A 744-nucleotide genomic window follows, 5' to 3' on the forward strand; every position below is an offset into this window, starting at 1 on the left:
AGGGAGAAAGTGAGAAAACAAGCCACCAGGTCTAGGATTTGAACCGTGGTTATCCATGTGGGAATATCCAGTGCCTTAACCACCACGCCACCTGCTGGTCCCTTTTTTATTATTTCCTAAGAATTACTTATTTATTTAATTTCATTTGTTGTTGTTATTGTTTAATTCAGAGAGAGAGAGAAAAGGAAAGTGAAAGAGCAAGTCGCCAGGTCCAGGACTCAAACAGTGGTCAGCCATGTGTGAATCAAGTGCCCTTAACCACCAAGCCACCTGCCAGCTCCTATTTTTAAATGACAGTGATTATAAACCAATTGAGGGTGGGCAGTGGTGCAGCAGGATACATGTATACATGACGCTCTTTGTGGCTTACCCACGAGGGAAGGTTCTGGTTCACGGCCAGAGACCATCCTGGAATACAGTGGTCACGGGTGCCCCTGACACTGGGCTGGCTGAGGTGAGGGCCAGTCATGGTGATAACCCCTGCTGGAGTGCTGTTTCTCTCTCTCTTCTCTCTCTGTGTCTCTCTTGCTCCTCATAGAAGAAATAGACAAACTTTTAAAAAGTAAGTTTTGCATTCAATATATTCTAAGAATCCTAAACATAGTTTCATCTAAACTTTAGAGGAAAAAGTAAAAATTTATAATGTTATTTTGTTACTTTTCTTGAGCCATGGAAATCATTAAAAAATTTTTTTAATACTTTTGTGTTCTCCAGTTTTTCAGTCTCTACCATAAAGTGCAGACA

The 744-nt window shown here is 41.0% G+C and overlaps 1 pseudogene; it reads left to right on the plus strand.

Moving 5' to 3' along the window:
* The first annotated feature begins 349 nt into the window (after nucleotides 1-349).
* Nucleotides 350-744, plus strand: part of LOC102487778 (prefoldin subunit 4-like) — a 54,794-nt pseudogene continuing 54,399 nt past the window's right edge.

The sequence above is a fragment of the Tupaia chinensis genome, unplaced genomic scaffold (assembly GCF_000334495.1).
Source record: "Tupaia chinensis unplaced genomic scaffold, TupChi_1.0 Scaffold000147_1, whole genome shotgun sequence".
Taxonomy (NCBI): Eukaryota; Metazoa; Chordata; class Mammalia; order Scandentia; family Tupaiidae; genus Tupaia; species Tupaia belangeri.